The sequence below is a fragment of the Cornus florida genome, unplaced genomic scaffold (assembly GCF_030987335.1).
Source record: "Cornus florida cultivar Cherokee Brave unplaced genomic scaffold, ASM3098733v1 CherokeeBrave_3.0.0_Hap2_Chr07, whole genome shotgun sequence".
Lineage (NCBI taxonomy): Eukaryota > Viridiplantae > Streptophyta > Magnoliopsida > Cornales > Cornaceae > Cornus > Cornus florida.
Window position 1 is genome coordinate 73,764,295 of NW_026775577.1, and position 21,963 is coordinate 73,786,257.

Genomic DNA, 21,963 nt, shown 5'->3' on the forward strand with positions numbered 1-21,963 from the left:
CGAAAGAAGAAAATAAAACTGAGGTAAAAGGTCGATAATACCCTAGATCAGAATATGCAAAAAAAATACGAAATGAATTCACAAGAGGCTCAAAACACAAACGATGAGGTTCTGCCCGGAAACGACTATGCACGCAAATGTAACTTACCTATTTAGACGCGCTACAATGGTCCATGGCTTAAAAATATAGCCAATGCAAAATCCGACCCCCCAACGGGCAAAAAGGCAAAAATGGACTTGGAATGGAAAACATGGAATCCAAAAATGCAAAACGGGATCAAATGACTGTTTGGCCCTTGGCCACACTTCATACAAGATTAATAAGACCCTATAAAAGAATGAAAATGGAATTCCAACACCAGATGCAACCGTGGTGAAGCAATGACTTACGATTTTTCAAGTTTTTCATCACATTTAATGAAGTTAAAAAGTTGCATAGAATACAATATACATGTCATTGGCCTCCGGCCTCATCTCATACATATCAAATACATTGAAAGGAGTGTACTCAAGTACACATTACATACATGGAATCAAAAATACATATTTTGACATATAAGTCTACAAAATGACATTTCATGCTAACATTTGCATGAAATGGAAACTTGAAAGCTACTCGACGTCCAAGGAATGCTAGGCTTCACGAACCAAGTCTTCGTACCTGAAATATGCCCCAGTATCGTAAGGGTGAGTAACATAAAGCTACTCGTAGGAGATGAGCATGCATCGACCTAGCATTTTACAAATTTATCACCTTAAGGTGAAACATGTTAAAGGGGCTCATGCCACCTAACGTCTATGTCCAAGTGAAACTCGGGGAGCATCCTAAGCTACCTTAGAGTCTAAGCAACAAGAATCATGATATAGATACGTGTATGAAATGAATTATGGTTGGGATAATCTAAAGAACACGACAAGAAGAATGCTTGAGCATATATTAACATGAATTGCATTTTCAATACAATTAAACTAGGTCTAGAGTAATCCATACAACATAACAAAAGCATATTTGAATACAAGTTAACAAGAATCACATTATCCATGCAATTCAACAACAAAAGAGCATGTTATACAATGCAACAAGGTTTAAGTTCTCAAAGCCATTAACTTAGAATCTAAAGCACAAAATAACAGTAGTGGTTCATGCCACCTAACGTCTATGTTATAAATGAATCATTAGGATCAATCCTAAGCTTTATTAGAACGTCAAAACACGATTTTCAATATTGATGCAATTTAACTAACATTGGAACTTCCAATACAATGCATAAAGCACAATTTCACAAAGTTAACATCCTGTAACTTAAAATGGAATGACAAATAAGAAACAACAAGTTACAACATCATCTAGTTATAAACTTGAAAATGAAATGCGAAATCAAACAAATTGGATACTCGGATGTCACGCCAGATCAGACCGACAACATAGTTACTTTAGGGTTAGTAGCCCATGGGTAACCTCCCTATGTGCGCAGTAGACTATATATAGAGGGACTATCCCCCGTACTAGAACCACGTCCTAGCCATTGTCAAACAACGACATCCCCAAGTTTCCAAAATCAACAAGTTGTGCAACAACGCATATATCAACATGAATATGCAAGATAATCAACTATCTACCAAGCACAACCAAATTTGGAAACCTATACAATCCATGCTCTAAGTCCACAACTAATATGATGTGATGAATGTCGAATCTTCAGTGTGTGATTCGTTACACGCTATGCATGAATGATGTTAAATACGAAGTGTGCAAATCATTACACAAGGCAACAATATATTCAATAAGGAAAACATATTCTCATGAATACAAACATAGCAACTATGTTATCCAATGTTCAAAACATAACCAAATGAATATACAACAAGTCTAAGTCCATGATTTGAATATAGAAACCACTTTTAAAACACAACTAGATCATGGAGCAAATTGATAGAATTTAAATAGATAAACACAATTAAATTCTCTAGATTTCCGATTCAATTTCAATTAACCTTAATTTAATACATGTTAAAGGACATGGCAAGGTCATCACCTATATTCATTCTAAAACTCAATTAGGTTGTTAGAACAACAAAGTAGAACTTTAATTAAATCATGCTAATTTAAATCACAGGGTTCTAAAACAACTTCTAATAGTCCCAAATTAATATATACTAGTAAACAAGTCATGGCCAATACAAATATCAAGTTAAAACCTTAATAAAGCTAATGGGACCACGAAATAGATTTTAATTAATTCTTTTAATTAAAATCTCTAGATTTTTCAAACTTAACCAAATGCTCTCAATTTAACATATCTTAGAGAACATGCCAAAGACTAATGTAATATCACATTTCAAACTTATTTCATGAAAGTTACACCTATGTAAATTAAACTTTCATTAAAGTTAAATATAAAATAAAGGTTGCAATTCTCATACAATTAATCCCAATTTAATACATGTGAACAACCACACCAAAGCTTAATTTTCTAACATGCCACAATTTAACTCCAAGTTGTATATCACCATGAGGATTAAATCTTAAACAAGGAAATTAATTAAATGCAAGGTTTCAAAACCTCACCGAATATTCTAAATCAAATATATGTGAAGCTATATGGTATGTAGATCAAGAATATCAAGTCGGAATTCGAATGGAGTGAATAGTGCACTCGGGGCGAATTAATTAATTAAATTAATTAATCAAATTAATTAATAATTACTAATTTTTAAAACAGCTCCAATTAATTTCAAATTGAACTATGTTGAAGAGCATGCTAAGGCCTACTATAATATGCTAACACATATTAATTTCAAGCTAGTTAAGTCCATGTGAATTAATCTTTCACCTAAGATAAATATTAAATAAAATCTTTAATACTTATTCAAATGTTCCAATTTTAATACACGACAATGAGAATATCAAGGGGCAATATAAAATCATTCTATATGTTTAAACCAAGTCATGAGCAACCGGGAAAATTAAATCCCGTACAAGAAAAATAAATAATAAAATCTCTAAATTTTATATTTAATCCTGTAAACAAGAAGTATAAGCATCACAAACATGCTATATAACAAGAATTTAAACCTAGAACATCTCCTACCCCAATTTGAGATGAAAATCTCAAATGCCATCAAAATGGAACGGCTCCGAATCCGACGAAACTACTAGGTTTTGTCGGGGACAATGCCGTGAACATAACCCCCATGAAAGCCCCATCAAAATCGTAACTTGACCTCAAAACCAAACTCAAGAAATGGTCAAAACTGAATTCTAATAAGGGGGAAAGGTAGAGCACGGCGAGGTGAACAACAAACGTTAAGGCTAAAGACTTTCCATCAAGGAAAAGTGAACCAAAAGAGGAGAGAGAAGATGGCAGCACCCCTTGGGCAGCCATGGGAGCTCCAGGTCGTGCATGAAGAGGGGAGAAGATGAAAAATGAAATATCTCACCCCCTTTTTTTTTATAGAAATCTCAAAAAGTGCCCCAAACGGGTCCCGCCGGGTTCGAAAAAGTAAAATTTGAGCAGACACGCTCAAATGGCAAAACTTTGTGAACAAAAAAGATTCAAAATGATAAAATATGAACAACGGAAGAAATGGTGTCAAAAAATGAGTCCCGAGCAGAAAGTTATGCCTAAAACAAGTTTGGCGAAAACCGAGGCCGAAAACCCTAAACTAGAAAACATCGACCAGGAGGAAATTCCAAGAGTACACAACTCGACGAATTGTGAAAATAAATCCCGTATGAGGATCCAGGCTCAAAACAAGACATTTTGCAATAACTTTCATTAATTGCACAATGGCTCCTCCAAAAAGTAAAAACTGCACTTATGGCCCAGAATGAAAATATCTTCCAAAAATATTTTCTTAAAAACCCCTGAAATAAAATATCTTCAAAAGATATTTATGAAAAATACCCCAAGAAATTAAATTAATTCCAAAGATTTATGCATCCATGCCCCTATGGGCACCGGGAGCAACCAGAGTACTTTCTTGCAAAAGTAAAGATACATATTTCGTGGAAACCACTCACGATAAGGATACGTGAAGTCAAAAACCAACTACAAGCTTGAAAAGTGAGGTTGTGCAAAAAATTGACAAACGGAGATAAGAGGAAATAGGGAAAAGAACGAAATAGCGCATAGTATCAAAAAACGAAAAATGTGAAAATGACTCGGTCCTCCAAGGAAGTTGTCAATTCACATGAAAGAGTCTCAGAAACCAATTCCGAGCACTCGAGATGACACTAAGCGACACGAAATAGAGCTCAGAAAGGAAAATTAAACGAAAGAAATTCATTCGTAAAATTTCAGGAAAAAAGAAAGGAAGGCAAATGACCGGGTCGTTATAGTGTTTTTGCAAAAAAATTCATCTAGGCCTCCAAATTCAGCCTCTGTTCTGGAATTTTCTGAAAAAAAAAAACCACACAGTAGTTTTATGGGCTGCTGCCAGCCATAATGCACCCAGTGCGCACGCGGCGTGCATGGGCGCGCGCATGGACCGCAGCGACGTCAATTCTTCTTTTGAGCTTTTCTCGTTCGTCCGGACTTCGATTCAAGTGAATTTTTTTTTTTACCTTGATTAATTTTTCGTCATCTATCCAACGGTATACTCGGTTACACCTAGATATTTCTAAATAGTTACCAGTTTGCCCTTAAAGCTTTAAGTGTCCGTTTTTCATCGTCATGCCGTTTCTCCTTCGTCCGGACTCCGAATCGTGCGATTCTTAAGTCCATCTTGATTAGTTTTTCATTGTCCTTCCAGCAGTGTGCTCGGTGGCACCTGAATCAATAGTTTTTAGAAATGACTATTTTGCCCCTGGGGGCTTATTTGTCATATTTTCGATCTTTTGCTTCCGCATCAGTTATTGTTGAGTTCCACGACCTCATGGAAGGTCACTTTGACTTCTTAGAGTCTTATTTTCTATTTTTGCTTCCGTATATCGGATTCGTTATCAGGTCAATCTTCGATTCATCATACGACACGCTGGCCTAAAAACCAGGGTCGTCACAGGTGGTATCAAAGCTCCTAGGTTTGAAAACCTTAGGACGATGGGTTTTGGGTGCATATCATGCTTGTGTTGCCATGCTCTATGTGTTTAGTTGCTTCTTGATAACTTGTTTACATGCTTATGTGGACATATGTTTAGAAATTTACCTTAACTATCACAGCATGATACATATGCTTGTTTACTTTAGTACATTGTATATACTTGTAAATCTCAGCATGTTGTATGTGCTTGTCTACCTTAGCATACGGTATATGTTTGTCGGCTTCTGTACATTGTATATGCTTGTTTGTTTTAGCATATTGACTTACGCTTGTCAGCTTAGCATGTTGGTTATGCTTGTCTACTTTAGCGTATTGCATGCACTTGTTATTCTTAGTATGATAGTATGATGCATACATTGACATGCCTTATATGACCTTACTACTTGTATGAGTATGTAGTCTATTGCTATGTTACATGTCAACTGCTTACTTTTATGTCTTGTTTAGGCATTGTGGGTTGTTCCAGCTTGGTTAGTTGAGATTGATGCTAGGGCATCATCTCTTGGGGTTTCGTGGTGACCTTGATGTGATGACATCATTGGGGTCTTGTTTCTAAAGCCACGGGACGACGAGTCAGATTGACTCGAGTCCTTCCTTAGGGATTGGGAGATTCATTTTAGTGAGCCTCAATAGCGAGGTCCTCGCGTTTCTTCTTCTTAGAGTGATGGTTGGAGATTTGATAGGTGCGTTGACCTAGGATTCTTCTTGTCTTGCCTTGGACAACTCTTACGAGCTAAGGTTAGGGTATGAGTGGTTACGCGTAATTAATTGCATTGGTGTAATTAATTATTCTCCCTTGTCCTTGGAGACTTGGGATTTTGTATGGATAGGATCCTGTAGAGTTCTCATCGAACTCATTGGCATCTTAAGTTGAGTTCTCTCGTTGGTGTCTCGTAATGGTTAGTATTGGGACTATCCATTACACCATTGTTTGTTTTATGTGGCGTTAGGATTCCACCTTGTGTTTGGGCCAGTCTTGGGAAAGACTTGTAGACTTTTTATTTTGGAAACCTTACTGTTCATTCTAGGAGATGATTCATTTCCTCACGGAGAGAGATCAGACTCATCCGGATTTTTGGGATTCACTTTCCGTGAGTTTGTCCTTCTGAGAGGCATTTCATCCCTTCTTGCTTTTGATTTTGTGGGATTGTTATTTGCATAGTCATTCTTACATGTTTATATGCCTTGTCATTTTGAGCATGCCTTAGAAACATGTTAGGGGATGTGACTATTCAATGGCTCTGTGCTGGTATAGATGGTGTGTTTTTCATTTACTATATCTGTTTGTCATGCTAGCGTCATAGGTGATGTGTAGTATGTCTCTGATGCTTGACCCTTATGTGATATGTAGCATATTTGATTACCATTGTACACTATGTGTTTAGTTGTATGGTGCGATATTGTTTCTGTGAAATTATTCGTAGAATTTCATTTACGTTTAGTATACTTGTACCTAGCATACTTGCGCGTTGTTTATTTCATTTCACTTTGCTTTAGTATACTTGAGCCTGTATACTTGTTCACTATGGATTTAGTACTGTTTAGTATACTTGTGAATGTATACTTGTGTATATATACGTGTATGTTGCATGACTAATTACTTTATTAGTTCATTTCCTTTATTATTCCGCACTTTGCTTGGGGTTGTGTGACCTTGGTTGTCGGGATTGTGTGTGTGAGCTTGATCTGATGTCTTGATTCCTAGGCGTAGCCTTGTATTAGGTCAGCGTTAGGATGACGTAGAGGATTTTGGGTGCATTGTCTGGTTGGAAGTCGTTGTGGCTAGGGTGATGATGATGTTATTTGATTTGTAAAGTCTGATCCATTGGCTTGAGGGCACAGACTTGTAAGGTTTTGGATTCGTGACTGGTATTGTTGACAGTGGTGTTTTGAGACTTGGGGTTGTCAGTTTTTCCAGTATTGGGGATTTAAGGCCTTAAGCGTAGCGGTGCCTATAACATTGTTGTCAGGGTTTTGGATTGGCCAGAATGGTCCGGCTGGACATTTTAGACCATTTCGCAACTCTCACAGAATGCCTGGTTTCTGTGGTGCTTTTGGTAATGATTGTTTGACATTGATGTCATTTGTATCGATAGGTTTCGCGGGTGAGCTTGTTGGGGGCAGGTGACGAATTAGGGCTTTATACTGTCATGCTACCGTACAAGTTGTGTGTGGGCGAGTACTAGTTGCCGTCGATGCTACCTTGCATTAGCTAGCTAGTTATGTGAGTGTGGGCGGGCACTTGACACTGTAGATGCTACCACACCTTGGGTACGTTGTGGGCGGGTTCTAGTTAGTATTCATGCTGCCATGTTGCTTCTGATTGTGTTCCTTGTTTCGATGTTTAGTTTCCTTGATCTCCTTTGGGTGGTTGACATTGGGTTAGTATGTCAATTCGTTGGAGAGGTGCCTTACTATTCACGGTTTCGTATCTTTTCGTTAATCTCGAGACCTTTGGAGTTATCCTTGGGAACCTTATGATCTATTCCATGGTGTGACCTTGTGTACGGTCCTTCTTCGGTTCTTCTGGGAATGATCCTGATTTCGAAGACTAAATCACTTTAAGGAGGGTAGGTTGTAATGACCTGGTCATTTTCTTCATTTCCTTTTTCCTTAGAATTTTACGGATGAATTTTTTTCGTTGAAATTCCTTTTCTAAGTCCGGTTTCTCGTCGCTTAGTGTCGTCTTGAGTGCTCAAAAATGGTTTCTGAGACTCTTTCCTTTGGATTGACAACTTTCTTTGAGGACCGAGTCATTTCCATAATTTTCGTTTTTCAACATTATTCACTTTTTTATCTTTATTCCTATTTCGTCCTTTTCCCTATTTTGTCTTTTCCCCGTTTGTCACTTTGTTGGTAAAACCTTACTTCTTGTGCTCGGAGTTGGTTTTTGACTTCACGTATCTTTATCATGAGTGGTTTCCACGAAATATGTACCTTTACTTTTACAGGAAAGTACTCTGGTTGCTCCCGGTGTCCATAGGGACATGGATGCATAATTCTTTGAAATTAATTTCTTTTCTTGGGGTGTTTTTCATAAATATCTTTTGAAGATATTTTATTTCAGGGGTATCTAAGAAAACATCTTTTGGAAGATATTTTCATTCTGGGGCAGTTTTGCAGTTAACCCTTTTTGTGGGGGCCATTGTGCAATTAATGAAAGTTATTGCAAATTATCTTGTTTTGAGCTTGGATCCTCGTACGGGATTCATTTTCACTTTTCGTCGAGTCGTAAACTCTTAGAAGTCCCTTCTAGTAGATGTTTTCCAGTTTCAGGGTTTTTGGCCCCGGTTTGCGCCAAACTTGTTTGTGGCATAAATTTCTGCTTGGGACTTAGTTTTTGACGCTGTTTCTTTTGTTATTCTTATTTTCTCATTTTGAATCCTTTTTGTTCACAGAGTTTCATCATTTGAGCGCGTCTGCTCAAATCTCACTTTTTCGGACTCGGCATGGCCCGTTTGGGGCACTTTTGGAGATTCTATAAAAGGGGGATGAGATATTTTATTTTTTCATCTTCCTCACTCTCTTGCACGACCTGAAGCTTCCATGGCAGCCCAAGGGAGGTTGCCACCTTCTCTTTCCTCATTTGAACTTCATTTCTTTGTCAGAACATAGTAGGGCCTTTGCGTTTTGTGTTCGTGTTGACTACGCGCTTCTTTCACCCTTATTAGAACCTATTTTTGGCCAAATTTTAAGTTCGGGTTTGAATTCAAGTTGTGATTTTGATGGGGCTTCTTGTGGGTTCATGTAGATCGTGTTGTCCCCGACAAAACCTTTCGGTATCATCGGATTCGGAGCACTTTTTTTCAGTGGGCTTTTGAGATTTTCATCTCAAATTGAGATAGGGGATATCGTAGGTTTATATTATTGTTGTATTGATTGTTTTATAAGCATATACAACTTGTGAGCATGCCTTGTTCAAGTTTTTAGAATTTAATTTATTTATTTTCTTTGTTTAGGATTTAATTCTAATGATGATATATAGTTTAGAATTAAATTATAGCATACTAGTAAATTAGGCCTTGGTAAGTTGTGTAACATATATTAAATGTGGAGCATTTGAGTAAGAATTGCAAAACTTATTTAATATTTATCTTTTGTGAAAGCTTAATTCACATAGTTGTATCAAGCATGAAACCAACTTCTAATGTGATATTAAAGTAGGCCTTGGTGAGTTCTTTAACATATATTAAATTGAGGACATTTGGATATGTTTGAAAATCTAGGGAAAAATTAATTAATGAGCTTAATTAATTTTATTTTAAGTGTATTGGTCACATAAATTGATAGTGGAGGTAATAGGTTGATAATCCCTTGAAATGTAGTCTATTTAATCACCTTGTGAGCATGTTACTAATTTGATGTAGAATTAGTACTTGAGACCTCTTGAAATGGTAATTGGACTTAGCATGATATATAATATCCTTGACTTGCATTGCTTGTTTAGATATATCTTGTGTAGGTGTATACCTTGTTAGAATAGTACAATTGTTTACCTTGAAAGCTAGTTACTAAATTGGGACTTATTTAGTATTTGTGGCTTAGTGTGGTAATGTGGTTCAATTGTTGTAAAATATTCTTGTTTTGGTGTATAAATTGCATATTGGAGGCTTGACAATGTCATGTGCTATCTATACTTGAATTATAGGACTTGATTTGTGTGGATTCAACCTTATTTGTGCATGGAAGATGGTTTTATGCATTAGTGGATTTGGTATAAGTTTGGTCTAACTTATTGATTTTTGTATAAGTTTTGGACTTAATGATTTTGGAAAGCTTGTAAGGATATATTTCACGTGATGGCTAGGGTTTGGCTCCAGTGCAGAGACAAGAGTCTTCTAAGTCATAAGTGCGCACTAGGTAGTACCTTGTGGGTCGTAATTGCCCGGAATAACTTATGCATGTGTGCACTAGGTAGTGCCTTGTGGGTCGTAATTACCCGGAAACACTTGCTTGGTCTAGTGACCACATGTCATAGTCTTTCTACTTTGATTTCGCATTCAATTTCAAGTTGTTAATCATGGATTACTTGTAACTTGAGAATTAGTGCTTGCCTATGTATTTTGATCTCATTTAGTATACTTGAAACTGTATACTTGAACTTGTATCCTTGTTGGTGTATCTAAACTCTATCTAGTGTATTTACGCTTAGTATGCTTGTCTTGTATATGCGGATTTCATTTTTGTATACTTGTGCTATGTATACTTGTCTTGTACGTACGTGTTTAGCTTAGTATACTTGTGTTTGTATACTTGATTTATGAGTACTCTATACATATATCTTATAGTTGTGTATGTATGCTAGATATTGCTTATCTCGTTTAACATGATTTAGTATACTTGTGAGCATGTGTACTTGAATGTCGTGTATTATGTTTTAATATGGTTTAGTGTACTTGAGCATGTATACTTGTATGCCGTAGTTCATTTCAATTGCATGAGTAACTTAGGATTAGGTGGCATGAGCCCCTCTAACATGTTTCACCTTAAGGTGATCTAATTGTAAAATGCTAGGTTGATGCATGTTCATCTCCTACGAGTAGCTTTATATTACTCACCCACGTAGTGGGGACATTTTTCAGGTACCAGGACCAAGATTCGGGATTCACATCATGCTTGGATGATTTGTAGACTTGAAGTTCTCATTTCTTGTAAATGTTGGCTTGAAATGCCATTTATAGCTTTATATGTCAAAATGTGTAAATTTGATTCTATTTTTGTAATGTGTATATAAGTACACTCTTTACAATGTATTTGACGTGTATAAGATGAGGCCGGAAGCCAATGACATGTATCTTGCTTTCTATGCACTTTCGTTTTCAAGGCTTAATATGAAAATGTTGAAAAATGCTTAGACATTGTGTCATAACTTTTGCATCGGTTGTGGGAATTTCATTTTTATTCTTTCATAGGGTCTCATTAATCATGTTTGAAGTGTGGCCAAGGGCCAAATGGTAATTTGAAATCATTTGTCGATTTTGGTTTCCATATTTTCAATTTCAAGTTCATTTTCGCCTTTTTGGCCGTTGGGGGGTCGGATTTTGACTCGGCCATTTCCAAGAGCCGCGGACCATTCCTGTGTGCTCAAAATCGCCATTTACATCTGTGTGCATGATCATTTCCGTGGAAAACCCTTTCCTTTGTGATTTGAGCTTCCTATGGAACCATTTTTCAATTTTGTTGCATAATCTGCTCTAGGGGCATTCTAGACTTTTCACATCAATTTTATTTTCTTCTTTCAACATGGTCGCTTAGAAAATGTGATTTTAGGGGGGGTTTTTTCTTCATGTTTTTCCAGAAAACATCGTCTTGGTACTGGAAATCCCTCGTGAAGTTTCAGCTTCCAGTTTCATTTTAGCAGCTTTTTAGCTCTTTTGACCAGATTTCTTGGGAGGGTATTTTGGCCATTTCCCAGTGAGTTTTTTTTTTAATTCTCACACGTGTCACATAGAAAACTCAATTTTGAGGGTGTTTCTTCTTTGTGTTTTTGCAAAAAAAATTCATCTAGGCCTCCAAATTTAGCCTCTATTCTGGAATTTTCTGAAAAAAGACCATACAGCAGCTTTATGGGCTGTTGCCAGCTATGGTGCACCCAGCGCGTGCGTTGCATGTATGGGCACGCACATGGGGCTGTCATGGCCCCTCGTCGGGCCGCCGCGACGTCAATTCTTTTTTTGGGCTTTTCTCCTTTGTCCGAACTCCGATTCAAGTGAATTTTTTTTTGAACTTGATTAATTTTTCATCATCTATCCAACAGTGTACTCAGTTACACCCGGATATTTTTGGATAATTACTAGTTTTCCCTTAAAGCTTTAAGTGTCACTTTTTCATCGTTTTGCCATTTCTCCTTCGTCCGGACTCCGAATCATGTGATTCTTGAGTCCATTTTGATTAGTTTTTCGTTGTCCTTCCAACGGTGTGGTCAGTAGCACCCGAATCTACAGTTTGTCATATTTTCGATCTTTTGTTTCCGCATCAGTTCTTGTTGAGTTCCATGACCTCATGGAAGGTCACTTTGACTTCTTAGAGTCTTATAGTTTAAAAAAAAAAAAAAAAAAAAAAAAAGAAAAACATTTCCCATGCATTCGAGAAAAAATTGCAACATTTTCCATGCTTGGGGCTGAAGTTTTTCCCATGAAAAGTTTCAAGATTTTTCCATGCATGCAAAGTTTAAGATTTTTTCCATCCGTGCCAAGTTTAAAATTCAATCCATGCATTTTTCCATGCATGGGAATGGCATGCCAAGTTTGAAAATTTTTCATTTATTCTTTGTCTGGCTTCATGTTATGGAGTTTCTATTTTTTTTCCCAAGGCAAATTCCATTTCAATGTTGCTTTAGTTGCTCACATTGCAAATTCCATTTCAGTGGTTCCATAATGTTGCATAACATGCTCACTGACCTCATTTCAAGCACTCAAAGGCGAAGTTTCAAGTGCTCGAATCTGCATGCCAAAGTCCCCGAGCCCACTGCTGTGTTTTCGAGCACTCGAAGTGCCATTTCAAGTGCTCAAAACTTCATCCAATCTCCTCTTTGGAGTGCTCGAACTCGACCTCCCTCTCTTTCTTACCAACCTCCATCCCTCCAATTTATCCACCATTTTAAACATCAACCTCACCCCACCTCACCATCACCTCCAACCAACCTCCCCATGCACCCTTCTCTCGGCTCCCAACCCACACCACACAAACCTCACAACACCTTCCTTCACCCCATCCTCTCAACCAACCATCTCTCATCAACCCATAAACCACACCCAACCTAAACCACCAGCCCCCCCCCCCCCCCACACTCTCGGCCACCACTCAACTTCAGCATCACCAACCCAACACAAACCCAGTGCCGAGCCCACTGCTCGAACTCCTCATGCCCACACCCTAGCCCATCACTCAAGCTCTCTCACTCACCACCGAGTGCTCAAGCCCCTCTTACCCTCGGCCCCCAACTCCCTGCCAACATTTCGAGCACTCGAAGTGGGACTTCGAGTGCTCGAACTAAGCTCTCACTCTCTCTCTTTTAAACCCCGAAGCCACACCAACACCTCACTCTCATCACCCCCTCTCGGCTGCAACACTACCCACCTCAACTCCCTCTCCTCCACCATCAACTCAACCCACATTGCCAACTACCTCACCTCTCTCTCTCAACCACTCTTCACCTCTCTCTCTAACTTCACCACCCTCCTGCTCGAACTTCTCACACACCACACCAACTTTTCTCTCTCTCCCACTCACAACCAAATTCTAAATCACTAGCATGCAACATTCCATGACCTGCATCAAGACCTCACCAACCACCTATCAACAACCAAACCAATCAACCACCAACACCCACCTCCTACCCATCACCACCACTTATCCCACGCACTAAGAACCCTTGGTTCTCCATTGTTGGGTAAGTTTCTTCCTTCTCTTTCTCTTTCACATTTTTGGTATAAATGGAGGATGGGCTTGCATGTAATGGAGATTTGTGATTGTTTGGGAGTAGTTATTGCAATTGCAAGGCCAAAAATTTTTGGGTTTCATCATCCACCCCACTCATTTTCACCTTCTCCTTTTTGTGGTGCACGCCAGGTGTTCGCTGAAATTCCTCAACCAAGTCCACCTCTCTAAATGTCTCGTGCCGGTCCTTCTCGCCCTCCTAGACCCTCTGCGGGTGCCCGTGCTGTCAATCGTGAGTGACCTCGTGATCCTTGGGATCGCAAACAACTCAACTACGAGCTTTCTTTTCTGCTCACGGATGCCTTTGACATTCTACCCACTACTTCGTGGGCTGTAGCCGAATTGACTAACCGGCGTCTGCAGCACATTTGCACGCCCCTTGCCAGGGTTGCCTACCCCCGTGTAGTGCGCCTCTTCTACCAGAATCTCCAATGCCCTGAAGAGCCACCCATTTCTCTCACTACATCCATTGATGGCACCACCTATGCTTTCACTATGACTGACATCATTCAGGTTTCTGGTTGCCCCACTGAGTGCCCCGCTGACCTTTTGGACCCTACTGGCCATACGTTGTATGAGCTGGTCGATGATATGACTGTCGAGCAGGTAGTCGCCGCCATTGGCAATGTCGACGATCCTAATAGGCCCCGGTCTTTTATCCGCAAAACCAATCTTCCAGAACGCCTCTAGTTCATTGACACTGTTTTCAAGCACAATGTCTGCCCTTTGGTGCATAGCACCGAGCGTAGGGGCCTCCTTTTGCAAGCCTTATATGCTATGGACCAAGGCCAATGGTTCTCCATCCCGGAGCTCATTTGGACAACATTTATGAAGTTTTGGTATGACGCTCATAATGCACGGGTTCCGCGAGTTGAAAATCGGAAATTGCCTTTGCCATTTTTCATCACTCGGCTCCTAAAGCACAAGGGTTTCATTGTTCCTCCCCATGAACCAAAAGGTGAAAAGATTAAAAATTTTACCAAGCGCCGGTGGATCAATGTTCTCAGCCATTCTAGTACCCCTCAGCCTGCTGCCCCCCTGTTCATCCAAGCTCCACCTTCTCCTCCTTCTGAGGATGCTTCCATGGCAACAGCCGCTGCAAGGTTAGAGCCTCCGGTCGACTCTCAGCAGGACCAGGCTTTCATCCGGGCTAGCATTGCCGGTATTCATGAGCGGATGGATCGTTTTGAGAATTCTTTGTCCACGTACACTCGGACTATGTGTGAGACTTCTTCCCGTGCCGAAGAAGATCGTCGTCTTGCTGCTGAAGACCACCGTGTCGCAGTTGAGGAACGTCATTTGGCTTCTGCCGAACGGCGTAAGACTCAATCTCTCCTCCATTCCATCCTTGCCCGTTTACCCTCTGGCCCATAGCTTGTTGCGAGTGTTGGACCTTATCTTTTTGTTCATATGTAAATATTTCTCTTGTATCTTTTGTTTTACTTCTGAACTTTTAGAATTTGCTATGTATAGGTTGCTCTAGTAGACATAATCTATGTACCGCTCTTTTGTAATCATGTAAACTCCCTTTTGAATGCAAATTCTCTCTTTTCTATTATCTTTTTGTTCAGTATTTTTCTGTATATGTGCTTGTGCAATTAATGCCTTTTGTGGTTGTTTCTTTTTGTTCTTCGTCATACTATCCAGGTGGCGAAGTCCATTTCAAGTTTGGGGGTTTTGTCTCACCATGCCTTTTCCTCCCCCTGGGTATTTTTGTTCCTTTTTACTCTTTGTCATTTTTGTCTTTAACTTTAATCCATGTCCCACATTGAGGACACTGTGTCGTTCAAGTTTGGGGGAGCATTATTGCATTCTTGGCATAGTTTTGGTATCATATTTTTGTAAAGCAATGATAGTGTAACTTGGAACTTGTTAGAGATGAAGCATATGTTTAAAACTTTGTGTATAGAAACAATTGACATTTTTGAAAATAAAGAAAAATTTGAGTTGAAATGATCATGTGGATTCAAATTAATCTCTATAAATGTCTCAATTAGATTCTTGCTGGACTTTACACTTTTAAGCTTCACAATGCACAGATGCACATTGGAAACTTAACTGTGAGGCATGCAACTTGATTGACCTTGATCTTGGCCTAGTTAATCTGATTTGATGAACCTAATGGATGAATATCTTTAGCATGATTCTTAAAAAAAAAAATAATAAAAATAAAAATAAAAATAAAAAAAATTGAGAAAGATAGAAAATAATGACCAGTTGAAGTTCGTAGCCTTTCCAACTGGAGCTATTAAGCCCTATGGAGTGTCTCTACACTTAGCACCCTAAAGCCGTCTGGCTTGGGAGTTGTTGGCCTAACGCCTGCTATATGGGTTGGTTAGAAAGCTTAAAGGACTTAAACATTGCACGGTCATTCAAAAAAAATTTGTAATAAACATGGTTTGTTGGAGTTCGTAGCTTTTCCAACTTAAGCTATTAAGCCCTATAGAGTGTTTCTACACTTAGTACCCTAAAGCCATCTGGTTTGGGAGTTGTTAGCCTAACGCTTGCTACATAGGTTGGTTAGAAAGCTTAATGGATTTCAGCACTGCACAACCATTCTATGTTTCATTTTTGAGCTTTAATAAATTGTCAGCAGGCAACAAAAGTTGTCTTGTAAATAAAATCATACCTTAGGGACTTCATTTAAAGGGGAATTCAATGATTTGAAAACTTGTGCCTTGGAATTGGAAAAGAAAGTAAAAGCCGCATGTTGAGAATCCAATTCACTTTCACTGAAGTAGAGTTGATTTCCATTTAAGAGATGACAATTGAGTTATTTATATGGACGATGATGTTGATACATGCATGTTGAAATGGTTTTTGTCAATTTTTGTATCAATGCTTCATATATGCATGGTAGTTTTCCCAATGACCCCGTCTCTAGCTCTTTGTCTGTTTCAAGTTATATTTGAGCTATGTATATATTTATTTTTGCCATGGTTGATATTTTTGTTTTAGCGTTCCCATGTTTTTCATTCGGGTTTTGCTAAGGGACTAGCAAAATGTAAGTTTGGGGGTGTGATAAGCGCCGAATATTGCATATTCAAGCGCCCTAAATTGCATTAGTTAAGTCCATTATTTGATTTTATTATGTAGATTATCTTCATTTGTGCATTTTTGTTTATCTTCAAGTTCATTGGCTTAAAAGAAGCAAGAATGATGTTTTGTTGAAATTTTGAATGCAAAGTGCTCAAGGCTGAAGCTTGGCAGCAGTAGAACCTAGATTTCCTCTCCATTTTTGACCTAGTAAAATCGAGAAATGGACTCCCATCAAAACATGAAGTTTGTAAAACCCTGAATAAGCTTTCCAAATCTTCAAACGGTTCATCATTCAGAGCTTGGAGCATAGAGATATGGCCTTGTTACCAGAGGTACATAGAACTGCCTGGCAGCATTGAAGTACAGCCTTTATCCTCATTTTTGACCAACTAGAATTGAGAATTGGATCTCCACCAAAACATGAAATTTCTAAAGCTCTGAATCAGATTTCCAAATATTCAGACAGTTTGGCATTCGGAGTTCGGAGCACAAAGTTAAGGTCATTCTTCCACAGTGGGTCAGTGCTGAGCAAGAAGAGCATGTTGCACATTACACTAATTTCGAGTGCTCAAAGCCACCCTTCGAGTGCTCGAAAATTGACCAGAATACAGCTCGGGACTCCTCATTTTCAGCCACTTGCTTCATTGGTTTCCTCAATTCAAATCTCCCTCTTTTATGAAGTGGTTGGGAATGTTTTTGGAGGAGAGAGAGGGCTTTGTTGGAGGAGATAAGGCAACCAAAGGCCACACATATCTATCTAACATATTCTTTACAAGATTAGAGGAGAGAGAAGAGTCATCCATGGAATGATGAGCATCACGAACCAAGTCTTCATACCTGAAAAATGTCCCCAGTAACTTCGGGGTGAGTAACATAAAACTACTTGTAGGAAATGAGCATGCATAAACCTAGCATTTTACAAAATTATCACCTTAAGGTGAAACAAGTCAAAGGGGCTCATACCACCTAACGTCTATGTCAAGATGAGACTCATGGAGCATCCTAAGCTACCTTAGATCATTTCTAGTATAAATCACATCATTCATGCAATTTAAACAACATAGAAGCATGTTATACAAAGCAACAAGATATAGATTCTCAAAGTCCTTAACTTGAAATCTAAAACACGAAAAAAACTAAAGTGGATCATGCCACCTAACGTCTATGTTCTAAATGAATCTATAGGCTCGTTCCTAAGCTACATTTGAACATCAAAACATAAATCACAATATCGATGCAATTTAACCAACATTGGAGCTTCCAATACAATGCATAAAGCATGATTTCTCAAAGTTAACATGTTGAAACTCAAAATGAGAAATCAGTTAAGGAACAACAAGTTACGATATCATCTAGTTATCAACTTGAAATGAAATGTGAAATCAAACCAGGTGGATACTTGGACATCACGACGGATCAGACCGACACCATAATTACTTTAGAATTACTAGCCTATGGGTAACCTCCCTATGTGTGCACTAGACTATAGAGGGACAATCCCCCGTACTAGAATCATGTCCTAACCGTAGTCAAACAACGACATCCCCAAGTTTCGAAAATCAACAAGTTGTGCAACAACGTATATATCAACATGTATATACAAGATAATCAACTATCTACCACACACAACCAAATTTGGACACACATACAATACATGCTCTAAGTCCACAACTACTATGGCATGAAAGATGTCAAATACAAAGTGTGCAACTCATTACAGAAGAAAACAATATATTCAATAAGGAAAACATGTTCTTATGAATATAAATATAACAACTATATTATCTAATGCTCAAAACATAACCAAGTGAATATACAACAAATCCAAGTCCATGATTTAAACATAGAAATAACTCCTAAAACACAATTAAATCAATGGACCAATTAGATAGAATTTAATTAAATAAAAATAATTAAATTCTCTAGATTTTAAATCAATTTCAAATAACCTCAAATTAATATATGTTGAAGGACATAGCATTGTCATCACATATATAACATCAAATAACTAATTAAGTGATTAAAACACTTAAAATAAATTAATTAAGCAAATTAATTAATTTCTTCTAGATTTTTAAGCAACTCCAAATACTCCCAAATTAACATATGTTAAAGAACTCACCAAGGCCTACTTTAATATCACATTACAAGTGAATTTCATACTTAATACAACTATATGAATTAATCTTTCACAAAAGATAAATATTAAATAATAGTTACAATTTTTAATCAAATGATCCAAATTTAATATATGTCAACAACCATACCAAAGCCTAAATTCCTAGCTTGCCACAATTTAATTCTAAGTCGTATAACATCATAAGAATTAACTCTTAAACAAATAAAATAATTAAATAAATTTATAAAACTTGAACTAAAACATGCACACAAGTTGTATAAGCTTCTAAATTCATCAATACAATATTAATATAGGCCTAAAACTTCCCTTATCTCAATGTGAGATGAAAATCTCAAAAGCCACCAAAATGAAACTGCTCTGAATCTGACAAAAATGGATTCTAATAAGGGGGAAAGATGCGCGTCGTCAAGACAAACACAAAACTCAAAGGTACTACGACTTTTTAACAAAAGGAAGGAGCTCAAAAGAAGAGAGAGAAGGTGGAAGTCCCATGGGCTTCCATGGCTACCAGCCAAGAGAGGGAGAAGAAGAGAAAAATCTAAATTTTCTTCTTAAGTTGCCCTATTTATAGAAAATCCCTAAAAGTGCCCCGTTGGGTTCAGAAAAGTGGAATTCACGCAGACGCGCTCAAACAGAAAGCTCCATGAATAATAAAGATCCAAAATGAGAAAAGATGAATAACGGAAGAAATGGTGTCAAAAACTTAGTCCCGAGCAGAAAGTTATACCCCGAACAAGTTCGGCGGCTACCGGGGCCAAAAACCCTAAAACTGGGGGAAACAACCAGAAGATAATTCTAAGAGTACACGACTCGGCGAAAAGTAAAAATAAATCCCGTACGAGGATCCAGGTTCAAAATGAGGCATTTTTGCAATAACTTTCATTAATTGCACAATGGCCCCTCCAAAAAGGGTTAACTGTACTAATGACCCAGAAAGGAAATATCGTCCAAAAATATTTTCTTAAAAACCCTTGAAATAAAAAATCTTTAAAAGATATTTATCAAAAACACCCCAAGAAAAGGAAATATTTCTGAAGAACTATGCATCCATGCCCCTATGGACACCGGGAGCAACTAGAGTATTTTTCTACAAAATTAAAGATACGTATTTTGTGAAAACCACATAGAATGAAGATACGTGAAGTCAAAAACCAACTCTGAGCATGAAAAGTGAGGTTGTGCCAAAAAGTGACAAACAGGGAAAAGACAAAATAGGGAAAAGGATGAAAAATGAATAGTGTCAAAAAACAAAAAACGTGGAAATGACTCGGTCCTTAAAGGAAGTTGTCAATCCAAAGGAAAGAGTCTCAGAAACCATTTCCGAGCACTCGTGATGACACTAAGTGACGAGAAACCAAACATAGAATAGAAAAGATAACGAAAAAAAAATTATCCGTAAAATTTGAGAAAAAGGAAAGGAAGAAAATGACCGGGTCGTTACATATATTGTATGATTTTAGAGTTTTGTTATACTGGAATGGAAATAATTTGAAACCCTAATTTTGTTTTCTTATTTTTTCTGGAAAACGACCACAAACTCTAGTTTCTTGAGGTTCGATTTGGTTGTTTTTCTTCTTTAAAACCAAATACAATTTGTTTTATCCTCAACCGTGGTTTTTTTGAGTTTTGTAATGGAATAAATTTTTTTGAAACCCTAATTTATTTTTTCTAATTTTTCTGAAATACAACTAGAAACTCCAACTTTATGAGGTTCGAATTAGTTACTTTTATTCTTGAAAAGGAAATACAAATTGTTTGATCCTCAATTGTGGTCCTTCTTCGACTTTTGTGGTTCAAAATGGTGAGATATTCTATTTAATAATGGCAGATGGGTGATATGATATCACTTGTAAATAAAAATTTGTGGACTTTATTAATCTAGTTTATATTTCTATGAATTCTACTTTGCTTAAATTATCTTGTCGTTTCTGAATATAGTTCATATGAGAGTAAAAATTATGTATATACTGCTTCTTATTAGCTGTTGTATAGTTCATTATTTTATTTCCTTCTATATACGACTTCAGTTGAGTTGCTTATTTGCTGGACCTCTTTGTGTTGGCTATGCTTAGTCTCATTATATGCACCTTTATTGTTTTACATGTGAGTTGTGCAACATGATGCGTGCTTAGTGCTTCAATTATAAAACCACACTATCTATAGCACAAATTCATGTAGAAAGTGGCTAAGTAGGGGTATCGATCCATGAAGATTGCTAGCTTATAGTAATCAGATTTCAAAGATTAATTTCAAGTTTATAAATGTCACGAGGTAGTTTGAAGATTAGTTTGTTTGTTTGTCACTTAGTATAAAATTAAAACAAAATTAAATAAAATTTAAATATTGAATTAACAAATAGGTTAGGCTAGAGAATTGAGTTCACCGAGAGCTCATAAACATGCTACGATATATTTAACTTGGGGAAAACAATTATATGTAACGATAAAGTGTAGAAGCATACAACAACTACAACAATTTTTCAGAAAATCATACAAATCAAGACTAAGCATAACCCATCTGTGGTTGGCATGGCTTATCCACCTAAACTAGAGTGTGGTATGAGCCATCTTCCTTAAGCATGGCCTATCAAGGTCCTGAATTTTGTAAGTTTAACACATGAAAGTCATTCATCTAGCATAAACTATCTTTGGTTGGCATGAACAATCTATCTAACTACATTAATCTAAGGTGTAACATGGTCCGTCTTCTATTGGCTTAATTTATCCAAAATCCTACATGACATGCCCATAAAACAATTTCATGAAATCCATTCTTAATGTCACTTTAAGAATATAAAGGGTGCAAGTATGTAAACTAGGGGTGCACAGAAGAACCGAAACCGTGGAACTGGAACCGGAATCATGAGAACCGGAACTGTTTTTTCTGGTTCTCAAGGTTCCGGTTCCAATTCCGGTTCCGAATTTAGGAACCGTTGACATACGGTTCTGATCCTGGTTCCGATCCATGGGAACTAGTAAGAACCGGAATCGTTTATATATATATATATATATTATATTTAATTATATAAAGTAACTATACTAACTTAATAGGCTAAAAATGTAACCAAATAGTACTCTAAGTCTCTAAACAAAGTAAAGACTGATCAGGCAGCCACGTGGTCCTAAGCTAACCACAAAAGAAAAAGTGAAAAACTTAAATAAAACATTACTTTTTCAATTTTTGCCCTAAGCTTCATACTTTAGTCATAGCCTCCAGCCTCCTCTCATCACCTAAACCCTCGCCTCCTCTGAGTCCTCTCATCAGCCATTGCTCTCGCCTCCTCTCATCGGCCCTTGCCCTCG